This window comes from Callithrix jacchus, chromosome 4 (assembly GCF_049354715.1).
Source record: "Callithrix jacchus isolate 240 chromosome 4, calJac240_pri, whole genome shotgun sequence".
Classification (NCBI taxonomy): domain Eukaryota; kingdom Metazoa; phylum Chordata; class Mammalia; order Primates; family Cebidae; genus Callithrix; species Callithrix jacchus.
Genome location: NC_133505.1, coordinates 7,491,130 through 7,503,706, shown reverse-complemented (window position 1 = coordinate 7,503,706; position 12,577 = coordinate 7,491,130). Strand labels below are relative to the sequence as shown.

The 12,577-nt window shown below is 40.1% G+C and overlaps 1 protein-coding gene across 5 annotated transcripts in view; it reads left to right on the top strand.

Moving 5' to 3' along the window:
* Nucleotides 1-12,577, top strand: part of LOC144582011 (uncharacterized) — a 449,998-nt gene that overhangs the window by 357,275 nt on the left and 80,146 nt on the right. The gene's annotated exons all lie outside the window — the stretch shown is intronic.

Here is a 12,577-nt window from a genome sequence, read left to right as displayed (position 1 = left end):
GTTACGTTAGACTGGACACTGCAGTTTTGTGGGTGGTCCATGTTTGCATGAGCTGTATCTTGAGGAAGATACATGAAAGATCCCCTGCGACTCTGGAAAGTAAGGGATAAAGTGACCAACGTGAAATACACTGAGTCTTCTCCATAACAAAAGCCTGTTGTCCGGAAGACATCATTTTGCCAGAACGTTATTCCATGTGGGGGAAGAAATTCTTATATTCCAGTCCCCTTCAACCTTCTTGTCTCAGCTAACAAACAAAAGAACAAAAAAGAAAATCAAAATCAAGTCAGTAGGTCAGTAATTTAAAGCAATAGATCAAAAATACTGCAAAATGCTGTAGCTAGGCATGGTAGTAAGAAGCAGAGGACTGTAAACATCTGTGAAGGCCACAACCCTGAGACACAGGCTCAGGAAGTTAGAGATTTAACCCCAAAATTATAGAATACACCCCATTTTTTATGCCTTCGCAACAGGACTGCAGTATAATAAAATGCATTACAACTGAAAGAGCTGCAAGTCAGACTCTCTCTATGGAGGAGCACTTAGGGAGGCCCAGAATAAAGACAGGTGACCAAAAAAAGGACACTAGGGGAATTTGAAGACTCTGGCACCGATAGCTACAGCAAACACTAAACACAGCATAACTCATAACCAGATTAACATAAATTCTCAAACTAAAAAGCATATTTATTTAGTTCCTATGACTTGATAAAACATATTCAGCTTTTGGCTGGGTGTGGTAGCTCACACCTGTAATCCCAGCACTTCGGGAGGCTGAGGCGGGTGGATCACCTGAGGTGAGGAGTTGAAGAGTAGCCTGACCAACATGGTGAAACCCCATCTCTACTGAAAATACAAAAATTAGCCAGGTGTGGTGGTGAGTGCCTGTAATCCCAGCTACGCAGGAGGTGGAGGCACAAGAATTGCTTAAACCCAGGAGTCAGAAACTGCTGTCGGCCAAGATTGCACCACTGCACTCCAGCCTGGGTGACAGAGCGAGACTCCATCACTAAACAAATAAATAAACCAAACAAACAAATCCAGCTTTTGATGTGAAATTCTAAGACATGCCAAAGGGTAGGAAAAAGCAGAATCTGAGGAGATAAAGTAATCAGGACACAGATTTTTGAAATTAGACTAATAATTTAAAGTAATTATGATATATTAAAGGCTTTGGTGGAAAAAGTGGTCAACAAGCAGGAACAGATAGGTGATGTAAGCGGAGACTCAATCAAAACAAAATTGTAGAAATCAAAACACTGACTGAAAGGAAAAATGCCTCTAATGAGCTTATCAGTAGACTCAATATGGGTGAGAAAATAATCACTGAGGTTGGTGATAGGTCAAATAGAAACTTTTAAATCAGAAATGCAAAGAGAAAAAAAGGAAAATGTAACATCCAAGATCTTTGGGACTATTTCAAATGCTGCAACATACACATAATTGCAATAACAAAAGAAGGAAAAAAGAATGGAGCAGAATAAAATTTGAAATAACAATGGTGGCCAGGCATGGTGGCTCATGCCTGTAATCCCAGCACTTTGGGAGGCCGAGGTGGGTGGATCACTTGAGATCAGGAGTTTGAGACCAGCCTGGCCAACATAACAAAACCCTCTCTGTACTAAAAATAAAAAAGTAGTCAGGCATGGCGGCACACTCATATAATTCCAGGTACTTGGGAGGCTGAGGCACAAGAATAGCTTGAACCCAGGTTCAAGCTTGCAGTGAGTCAAGATTGTGCTACTGCACTCCAGCCTGGGTGACAGAGTGAGACTCAATCTCAAAAAAAAAAGAGATAAAGAAATACTGGTCAAGGATTTTCCAAAGTTAATGACCATCTCCAAACCATAGATTCAGGAAGCTTGGGAAACAACAAACAGGTAAACAACAGCAAAATCCACACACCTAGATATATCATGTTCAAAATGAAAAATAACAACAAATCCATACACTCAGACACAAAAAGCAAAGACAGCCATAGGGGAAGAAAATCACACAGACTAAAGGGGACAAGGGATAGGAATTACAGCTGACTTATTGTCGGGAACCACACAAGCAAGAAAAGGGTGGAGTAAAATCATTAAGTTGTTTAAAGATATGTTCATGTGACAGTGGAACTGCACATTTATATTAATAATAACCTGGAGAACTAGTAAAAATTCAAAAAGCTTTCCCCAGCCTCAGAAAATCCTAACTGGGGGCCTCTCACGTCAGTCCTGTAGAGGTGTGTCTCAAAAGGTAACTAAAGATGATTCTGGCCAAGGGGGTTTGTAAATCTCATTTTAAGAAACACAAATCATGTTACAAAGAAGATTCCAAGATGGGAAGAAACATGCAAAGACCTTATTAGGGAAAAGACAGAGAGAGAAAATAAAGAGGAAGCCATGGATGTTTGAAAAGAGCCATCAAACCACCATGCAAGCTTCACCCAGGTGAAGGAGAAAAAAAAGCAGGTTAGGTACGAGTGTCCTAGACTGCCATGTGTTCTATGGAAAATCCAATCAGGCTGTTGGGGAGCCGCTGGGACCAAGTAGGCTATCATAGGAATCTCCTGGGAACAGGCCAACTTCAGTGTGCTAGTTCATACTGTCAATAGCTTGGGGCAGCCCAGGGAACGTGTGTCCTCAGTGCAAGTGCTGTAATGGAATTCAGTACATAACAGCTGTAGTTAATGGTCTACAAGGTGAATTTTTATGGCTGTCACAGTACCAAATGGAAATTATTATTTTATGTTAAATTTTTATAATTCAATGACATCACGAAGAGGTAATTAAATCTCAGGCATGTTATATAGTTTTCCAGTGATCAAACAAATAGTATGTGGAGGATCAGAACTTAGATTTTCTTATTCTTAGGCCAGGATTGATTGTCAATACTAGTACTATTTTTACTGCACAGAGTAAATCAAATTAAAGCATTTAGCAAAGTTTTAATAGGGCTGGTCTATGGGTAAGGAAGAAAACGTAATTGTCAGAATCACTTAATTCTTTTCAAATACTGAGAGACAGTTATTTCCAAAGTAAACCAGGAAATTAATTTTAAAGAAAAATATCTGCTAACTTTTAGTGATAGTTTCTTGGCACCAAATCTACTCTTCCATACTCTGTTTTCTGAAAATGAAAATTATGAAAACCACTTTTCCACTTGGGCATCTGGATTCCTGTTAGACTTTTTCAGTAGGAGGCACTAGGGGTGTCGACACTGCTAGAGGAAGGAGAAGAGGCTTGCTGTGTCATGTCTGTTTCCTGAAGGCTCTATGCTTCTTTCCTGTATCCTGTCCTGTGTCAGCCCAGCTATGATTCTTCACTTCAACAGTAAAGCAGTTCCTGACTGTAATAGCAGCTGAATCAAGACTGCACGTTTTATAACCCTTGTAAACCAACCCTCACGCTCCAGCAGTGCAGCCAGCCGGTGCCTCCTTCTCAGAAGTGGAAGAGGCTGGGTCCCAGTCCTAGGAGCTTTTCCTCTTAGCTCAGAGACACCAGCACAAGATAAGCAGCTCCTCTTGCTCCTCAGAAGGCTGAGTTTCCACTCCACAGAATGTCTTTTCTAAGCTTCCATGCTGTTGTAATTCCAGACTTTTCCTTTCTTTTCGTAGCCCTAGAAATGGAGGCTGTGTCCTGCAATACTGTCTCTGCGACACCTCAGTATTCTTTTCTGTTCTTTTCAGTGATCTCTTAAGCCACTGTATACTCAGTGAAGAATTCTTGCATTGCATAATTTCTGTTTAAGTAATAGGTATCTTTTCTGTCCCTTGATTAGACCTTGAGTGATAGGAAGGAAGAAATGAAAGAACAGATAATCCAATGCATTTGATATACAATCTAGTATTAGATTATATCTGGGTTAGAACTATAAGCAAGATATGTTCCAAGCACAAATAGGCATTGGTTGAAATCTAAGAAATATATTCACAATGATTCAGAAGAAGTTTTCCGAATATGTAGGCATGAGAAGTCTGATGCAAAAAATTTATTCAGAAATGAATAAGCCTTGTTGACTGCTAATTTCCCACTTCTCACGGCTGTTTAGTTTCCCAATTCTCAGGGCTTTATTTTTTTCCTCTGAATTTAAAGTAATAGTCCTCTAGATAATCTATAACAGTAATTCTCAATGACTGTGGGAGTAGTATAATAGAAAGTGGGTTTATATCATGTAGTTTGCAAAACACGCATAGAAATGAGATTAATGTCCAAATTGTATTAGTTCATTTTCAAACTGCTATCATGAACCACCCGAGACTGCTTAATTCATAAAGAAAAGAGATCTAATTGACACACAGTTCTCATGGCTGGGGAGGCCTCAAGAAACTTACAGTCATGGCGAAAGGCAAAGAGGAAGAAAAGCATGTCTTACATGGCAGCAGGAGGTGGTGAGGGAACTGCCACACACTTTTAAACCATCAGATCTTAGGAGAACTCCCTATCAGGAGCACAGCAAGAGGGAAAAACACCCAAAAGATCCAGTCACTGCCCACCAGGTCCCTCACTTGACACCTGGGGATTACAATTCGAGATGAGATTTGGGTGGGACACAGAGTTAAATCATATCAAGGTTTTCTCCACACATGGAGTCAGATCTGGTAGAGACCTGGCTACTCCCCACATTTCTACTTCATTGCAGTGGCAACAGGAGACACAGAGGAGTGTTCTCACAAACAGGTTTGTGAATTTGCACTGTTTGTTATGAAATGTTGCATCAGATGGTTTTATTATGGTAGTTGAATTAGGATAGGCTAGCTGTGAAGCAGTGACAGGCATAAAAGTTTATTTTTCACTCACGTAATATTTATTGTGGGGTCAGCGGTTCTGCAAGGAATTTATTTTCAGTGACTCAGAGATCTAAGTTATTTTTCCTCCTGTGATTTCATGATCCCTCTCTCCATGACTGTAAAAGAGAAAGCAAGAGAGTTTCAATGTAGTTCTTTAGTGGTTCAGCCCATCCAAGAGACACATCACTTCCAGTCATACCCATCAGCCAGATGATGTGTTCACACTATCCAGACTAATGTAAAGGTGTTGGGACAAGTGGAGGGACACTCAAGTTCAATGACCAGCAAATGCCTCTGCTACATGAGTCATCACTGACTCACTGTCAGATGTGATTCTGCCGTAGTGATGACTTTCAGGATTTGTAGAAATCTTGGGGCATAAACCTCTTCAATATCAAAGGTCTAGTGACAAGAGAGGAGGGATGTTTGTCATGAATAGCCGAGTAGCTGAAAAAGAAGGACCTTTCTCACCAAACCCATTTTATCTTCTATTTTGACAATCTTACAATGACAGATTTTTCTCTACACCTAAATTATTAGCACTCGGGCATATGTTGCCATTATATAACAAAAAGGTTTAATTTAAAACTGTAAAAGCAATGAAAATGCATCTGGGTGATGCCATGCAGCTTTCACAGTGATCTTGATAGCTGAGGTCATACATGAAGCCCGATTTCTCATGTGTGGTGTAATTGTACAAAAGTACTATTTTTTAAAAATCCTAAACGCAGCAGTTTTTCACAGGAGACAATTGTGAGGTTTCAGACATTTTATCAAAACAGCAGCCATAAATAAAACACCCCACTTCTTAGCAAGTAGGGTTAGTTGACTGGCTTTCACTAATGTTTGCTTGTTCCCTTTAGAAGTTCATTCTTTTAAATAGTGTTATTGACAATTAGACTCATTCCAGAACATGTATGATAAATTTAGGGCATATTAATTTCAAGAGAAGCACTCTCACAGATAAGGAGCTAACAGATGGGGACTATGGTTGACTACAGTATACAGTCAAGTGCCTGGCTGTGTATAAAATTAAGCAGTGTTTCTTTTGTGAAGTGCTCACACTTTGAATTGATTTTTGTCATTGGTTGGGTTTCACAAGAGCCCTGTGTTCCAATATTTCTTTTACTTTTCATGAGGCGTAAGCGCTCTGTGTGCCCACAGCAAACAGGCACTGTTTTCATTTGTAGCAAATTACTGCTAAGATAAAAATGCAATTAATTTCTCTCTGGATCTCTGCTTACTATGCTGTAAGTTAAACTAAATGTCAGAGTTGCAAATATTAGAACTGGAAAGAACTTTCCGATTATCTGTCTCCCTGATGAAATGACCAGGCTTGCAGCTTGGCTGGTCACTTACACTTACTACTCTAATTGTAAAGTGAAAATAAGAACCCTTTTCTTGCCTAATTCTCAGAATTGCTGTAAGAATAATATTAAATATGATATGTGATATTTTTTGAAAACAGTAAAACTGAACAACAGTAATGATTACAAAGATAGCATTTATTGAGCAGCTAGAATGAACCAGGCAATATGATTTATGTACATGACCTCACAGATCATTACAACCCTATGAGGCAGGTGCACTTATTATTTCAGTTGAAAAATAAACAGGCTCGGAGATTTCTCCTAGGGGCATAAGCTAGCCAGTGGTGGAGCTGGCAGTTAGCACAGGGCTTTCGATAGTACACGGAAGGATTCACAGCCTCTTTTGAAATGGAGCCTACACTGGACCACAATGCTCTTACTCACAGTGCAAGGTTTTCCCAGTGATCAATTTATTTCATAGAGTTTTTTGGAAGCTGAGAAAAAAATTGAAACTGCCTGTTCCTTTCTAGGCTTAATTTTGATGCATTTACGCCTTTCATGTTGAGGTTTTAACAAGGAATGGAAAATAAGAAGCTCTCTGACAGTACCATTGATATTTTCAGCTCACCCCTTGGTTTCCTATTTGCTGTATGTTTTGCCAACGGAGCCTGGAATGTCCAGTGCTATCATATCCACACAAATCTCCCATCACTGTATCCGGCTTCCTCGTTGGCATAAGATGAAGCTGTAACACTCTGTCAGGGATTGAGACAGTAAGCCAATGATCATGCAATGGCGTCTGCGCATGTGCCGTTGTGTGCATGTGCCCAGCAATGTTAAAATGCTGCCACCTTCTGTTTAGCCCATGTGCTGCTGATGCAACCCACAGCTTCCCATGTCCTCTGAGCTGATTTGTACTGATCCTGAATCGCACTTCTGCAATATATAATATGACAAGGAAAACGCAAAGCCTGACAAAAAATCGTGAGCTTTTGTACTGCAGCATTTGAGAAGACCATTCCTGCTTCCCTCCCACTAAAGTCTGCTCAATACTTCTGACAGTGAATTATCAAAGCAGGAGTTTATCTCCGCACTCATGTGGGTGTTTTCACCATTTAAGGATTCAAGAGAGGAAAGCTAAACAGGGTGGGGCTCATGTTCAATAGTTGGAGCGGTCGTGGGTTACTCGAAGGTGTTTTGGATGTTGCAAGGGGCCTTTATTCTTGGATGCAGTTTTTGATGAGACACTTAAGTGAAACCCATCCTGGGCAGGTTCATTGATTTGTGGGTGAAGAACACCAGCACCTGCAAAGTTGTCCAGCCATGGGAGTTGCACTGAAGGGTTAGTGTGTACCTGACCCCAGCAAGCTGGGCCTCTGGCAGCTGGTGTATCAAGGACAATCACCTCTTGCTTCTCAGCAGTAAGCTATTTTCACCCCAGGACAAGAAGCTTGTAACAGTTACTGACACAATAGAGTGATTCCCGACATCTGGAACTTGCCTGCCTAAAACGCCAGCCCAAGCTTCTCCCCACAAAGTGAGAACAGGTTTGCATTTTATCTCAGTCCCACAGTGCTACAAAATGGGCTTTGCCCTGAATCATTTTAACAACTAGCGCATGACCACCCCATCAGTGTGTGTACACTTAGGTCTGGAGAGTAGGGTCTCCTTATATCATGAAAATACCAGGATTGTTTAGTGAAACCGGAAAGCAGGAATAGAAAATAGTTTTAGACGCCAAAACTGTCCAGTTAAGTGCTTGCTGACCAAATTTTTATCACCTAAGAACCCTATTATTACACTCAAATCCTCTCTTGAGTCTGAAATATATGTATATATACACATTGTAATATATAATATATACATATATACACATATATATACACATAACATGCACATAATGTATATTATACATACACATTATAATATATACACATAAGAGTCAAAGGAATCTGGTTTTACATCTTAGAAGAAACCAACAAATATATATTATTTCCTTCTAAATTGAAATCTATTTTTTTAAATGCCTAATTTCTTAATTTTTCTTGCCAGTACAAATAATATTCTTAATTCCCTTGTTTTACTTCACATATGCATCATTTTTCTAGAAATGCTTCTCTATATCTTAAGAGCTTTGCTTATATTAGATGCTTAACATCATTTGGAGACAGTCTTACTGATCTTGGACTTCATAAATCCCTAAACTAATTACTAATTTAATAACAAATAATTTCCAACATAAATGAAGAAGCCAGATTTTTATAGTTTTAAGAGAGAATTCTGTGTCCAGAGAAGATTAATATGTAAGTATAAGGATTCTGTATAATCCTGTATTGGATACCCACCCAGAGAGCAGTCCTCTCCCAGCTCTGGTTGAAATGTCAGCAGAGAGCGTCCTGCAAGGCGGTGTCTGTACTTATCAGTATGCTCCAGAGTCAGGCTCCTGCAACGAGCCAGACATTGGAAACCACCCTGACTTTGTAAATCTCAGGTGGGCCTAATGTAATAACGATTCAGGTAAGGACAATTTCCACACACTTTGTTCCCCAGACTCCCATGCCTTTTAGTAAAATGTGGTACATCTTCAATTTTTTTGAGTCAATCAAATACAAGCATGACCTCCCAGTGCTGACTTTACTCACATACAGTTTAACAGCAAACTCTGCCTTCTCCTATAATTGAGCTTCATAATATCACTCCATTTTATAAGTAATGTATATGATTATACAATTATAACATATTTATATATAATTATATATATTTATATAATTTATATATCTATTTATAACATATATTTAATCTGTGTCCTCAGAATCACACAACCTGGAACTCCAGTACCTTCTAGACAATCTTGTACTGTATCTACATGATAAAATCTAGAAAGAGCTGGGAAAGACATACATGATTTGTCAAGGCAGGAAGGAATGAATTTTCTGTAAATCAGATCCAGAGAAACAAGCTGTTTTAAAGCTAGACTGGGCAAGGAACATCTTGATCCAATGCCATCATTATTGCTGAAGAAGCTGAAGTGCGGAGAATGACTTGGCCATGCTGACAGAGCAAGCATAGTGAGAAATACACCTAGAACCAAGGCTACTAGCTGGCACCCCCTGCTCTCTTTCAGCTGCATCATCAGTTCTCATGTTGGAGTATGTGAGAGTCACCTAGGGAATATGGTTCCCAAGCCTACACTAAGGGAGTGACAACCCTTAGGTCTCACGTGGACTCTAGCAGTCTGTATTTTTAATGAGTTCTCTAGGTGATCATGATGCAGGTGGCCTGAGCCTGATTCTTTGAGAAAATCTACATTACTTCATGCAGTAGCTTCCTATTTACTTTTATAGAAAGACTTCTGGAGTCTTAACTGAGACATTATCCAGATGTCTAATCAGGGGGTCACCAAGGTTAAATGAGCTAATATAAGAGTTATTCTCCTACCTGTTCCTTTACACCCAGACTATTTAGGCTTATTTATGGGTGGAAGAATTGGTAACACCAGTAAGAAAAAGCCTAAATTTCACCTATGTTCTGACCTACGTACCCATAGCATCTTCCTAGTAGGATAAGATCTAGCCAAGGCCTCCCTTTTCTCATTGGTCTCTCTGAAACCTTAAAACCTTCAAGAAAAATTACGAATATTTTCTTTATACAAAGGATTCTCATTTCTAAATCAATCTAAGCACTTTGTAAATATTCTGAACAGATACTCATCTAAGGTTCCTCTTACCAAGGTCCTAAAAAAGTGCAGATAGAGAAACAGAAATTGGGTTAAATTACAGGAATGGACTCAATGGAGTCACAGGTGGAGGTTTTGTCAGTTCTGGAGGCCGTGCTCCTTTTTGCCTCTTTATTACCTTTCCTGTAAAGTACTGGGAAAGGAGTAACCAAATCATAAAAACCACTGTTCTTCAGTCACTGGAAGACCTTCTTCCACTAGAACTGAACTCCCAAATACGAGGCAAAGCACAGCTGAATAGAAGCTACCTGAATCTCTGCCCCTTTCCCCTACCCGCAACAAGCTGCAGGCACCAGACAAGACAGATAATAGACGCACTTCTTTTTCTTTCTGGGGTAGACAAGGAGCTGTGGCTGGCCTCTCCATTAAAAGTCAGAGAAAAGGTAGACTCGTCCTATTCGGTTAGGACTGTCACCGTCACACAGTCGTTGCAATTAGTCCATGCCAGCCTTATTCAGGCCTTGGCTTCTTTTCAGTAGTGAAATAAGGGAACCCTCGAGGTCTATTGAATCGGAGCGTGGCATCTGCCTCACAGCGAGAGGAGAGGTCGGGGTCAGTGCTTGATTTTGATAAAGCGTGCCAGATTAATTGTCTTCGGTAATCCTGTTTGTCATGGTAGATATGCAGAGGAGTCTTTGTGGCACAGGCAGACATATGGGGCGGCCTGCTGCTTGCCTATTCAGGGTTCCCAACACATGCTCTCTGCAGTTGGACTGGTTCCCAGAGCCTCGTTCGCCAGAAGAGTGAGGCCTCCTGCTCCTATTAAGCAGGCCCCCTCTCCACCACCGGGCTTCCTAATCTTCAAGCCTGCGTGGGCTATTGAAAGAGGCTGCATTATTCAAAAGAGGCCTAAAGAGAAAAGGGGGCTGGGGAGGAGAGAAAGAAGGAGAACAAGGGGGAGGGAGAAAAGCAGGCGCCAGAGATAGGAGTGAAAGACTCTCCAGATTGGGGAGGGGGTGGGGGCAGAGAAATATAATTACAAAAAATAGCAGCCACGTCCTTTAGGCCAGAGATAGGAGTGAAAGACTCTCCAGATTGGGGAGGGGGTGGGGGCAGAGAAATATAATTACAAAAAATAGCAGCCATGTCCTTTAGGCAGAGCACTTCAGGAGGCTGATTATAGCTCCTCTCCAAATCCGAATCTATCACCAAATTATACCCTGCCTCTTTTGTAAAATAAATGTTAATAAGAGGTAATTTGGGCCCTGCTGATTGTTAAATTCAATGGAGATAGAATTTTTTTTCTTCCTCTGTGTGTGTTTCTTGTAATATCTAGAGGGCTTTTTTTTCTTCTTCCAACAAGAATATATATTCAACCACAAAAGATGAAACAAACATTCATTGGCCTGACACAATTGCCAGAAAACTGAGAATGGTTTGAGTTTTATGATAAAGAGTGAATGTATAGACTGGTAACTGGCCCTTCACTCCACTAGAACTTTGCAATTGGTGTTTTCTGGAAGGAATATCCCCTAGAATTGAGAGGAGAGTGGCACTCTAGGAAGAAGAGGGCTGCCATTCCTCTCTGATGGAGGGAGGAGTGGTCCTTGCTCTAAATAGCTTTGGCTTTCTTTGGTTTAAAAGCAGGACTTTTTTTTTTTCATTTACATAATCATTATTTTGAGTTGCTGCCAATTCTTTTGGGGGCTTTTACATTTAAAAGCACAAAAAATAGAGACAATCCTGTGACAGATCTTTTGAAAATGTTCTTATGATGTGTATTTACGAACAGATCCAGAAATGGAGCAATTAGAAATAATGAATAATAATCTTCCAGGCAGACAAAAGCATAGATGTATGAAAATACAAACCCTTGATCATAACAGCCCTGAAGCAGTCTTTCATGTAACTTTACTGTGTGCTCCTCACATCCACAGGGCAGAGGTCGAGGCCTGGCTGGGCCCAGGTGCTGTGGATGTCAAGGTCAGTATCTCTGACCACAGAGGGCTACGCCTCCAGTTGTTTTCGTTTCTTACACAAGTGCTTTGAACATGATTTATCACGATGATTGTATAATAAGAAACATCATTATCATGAGTTTCAAGGGGGACATAATAGATTTTCAAAATAAAAAAAAAAAAACTGAAGACATCATTCAACTATCCCTTTATTCTCGATATTAATATGAGAAGCTTGTGTTTTGTTTTGGTTTTGTCCCCTCCTCAAATAGGTGACTACAATACACTTTTCCTTTTGGAGGGGGATATATATTTCAACATTAATTTGTTTTGCTTCCTACTATGAAACAGTCACTGGACTTAGAGCTGGGCGTGTAACAGGGTGTCCCTGTGCTTGCAGAGCTTATGTTATGTGAGGGTTCACTCTTGTTTCACCAAGCATAAAACAGTGCCAGGCATATTCTATGAATTTATTACATTTTATTCATTCAAGAAAATTTTTTTAATGAATAAATAACAAAAACCAAAGCAGAAACAGTGGACATATCTAAGGTAAGCAACTTGGCTTAACTTATGCATTATATTATAAAGAACAAGAAGCAGTAGAAAGAGAAGAAAAGGAAGAGTCGAACAAAGAGAAATGAACATTTTTGGGTACATCGTCTGGTCTAGATATGTACCATGTGCTTTATCAGCATTGTCTCCTGGAATCGTTGAAAGAGCCTTATGGAAGGAGAGAGCAGACATTCTGCTAGTGACGTCTGGTGCCTTTGTATCTTACTATTAGTTGTATGATTAAAGTCACCTGATTACCCTTTAAAATGGGTTGTAGCTGATGATCAAGCATCATTCACTTCTGAGG